We start from the raw sequence: 957 nt of genomic DNA on the forward strand, positions 1-957 counted from the left end.
ACTACTTAGGGATGCGCTTTACTCACACAAAATAACGTTCATTATTATATAAAATATTAGTGATGTGACATTCGCCACCGAGGCTTCGAAGCTTGTATAAAAAAAAACGAAGCGCTGTACCGGAGCTTGATTCGTTTCGCCAAAACCACGTGATCCGTGACGACCGAAGCCTCGTTTTCGCACACAACCACGTGAATGCTTCATATTCTGATTCAAATATCGCGAACCACTTGCGCAGTTTCAAGCGTCACTCACTTCTTTGATACGAATAAATCATAATACGAATAAATTTGCACGTGTAGTTTTGTGCATGTTCATTTTGTATTAATCCCCGCTTCACAATCACTTCAGCTGCGCATTCTATGATAATCTTCTTTTATTTTTATCATATATGCACATCATATATCCATTGTTGGGAAGGCTACTTTAGAAATGTAATAGGTTACAGATTACAAGTTACCCTATTTGAAATATAATAAGTAGTGTAACTATTTCAATTACTTTATTAAAGTAATGTAACTGATTACATTTGATTACTTTTTGAATAATTTTCTAAATTTCTAATAAATGTTTTCAACTGTTAGTCATTTTGAAACGTTTAAAGCAGGTTAACCTTACAGTAGCACTGATTGCTGTCAGACTTCTCAAAATCCTTCTTCACTTGAATTGAGATTATAATCATTTAATTTTAAAGCACAGCCGCCACAAAATCAGACTTTAACACCTCTTTTTTACTTTAAGATCGTTTTGAGATTAAATCCAGACTTAAAATCATAAGATAGCTGTGATGAAATCATGATTGAGAATCATTATTATACTCTTACACCTTTTGTTCTGTAATATTTTGAATTGTTTTATCTTTCTTTTTTGTTTTTCATTTAAATGTCAAGTTTTGAAATTTTGTTGTATGCTTTTATCATTTTTATTTCTATTTCAGTATTATTTTTAGCAATTTTA

The sequence above is a fragment of the Sinocyclocheilus rhinocerous genome, unplaced genomic scaffold (assembly GCF_001515625.1).
Source record: "Sinocyclocheilus rhinocerous isolate Xijiao unplaced genomic scaffold, SAMN03320098_v1.1 scaffold723, whole genome shotgun sequence".
In the NCBI taxonomy this organism is placed as follows: Eukaryota; Metazoa; Chordata; class Actinopteri; order Cypriniformes; family Cyprinidae; genus Sinocyclocheilus; species Sinocyclocheilus rhinocerous.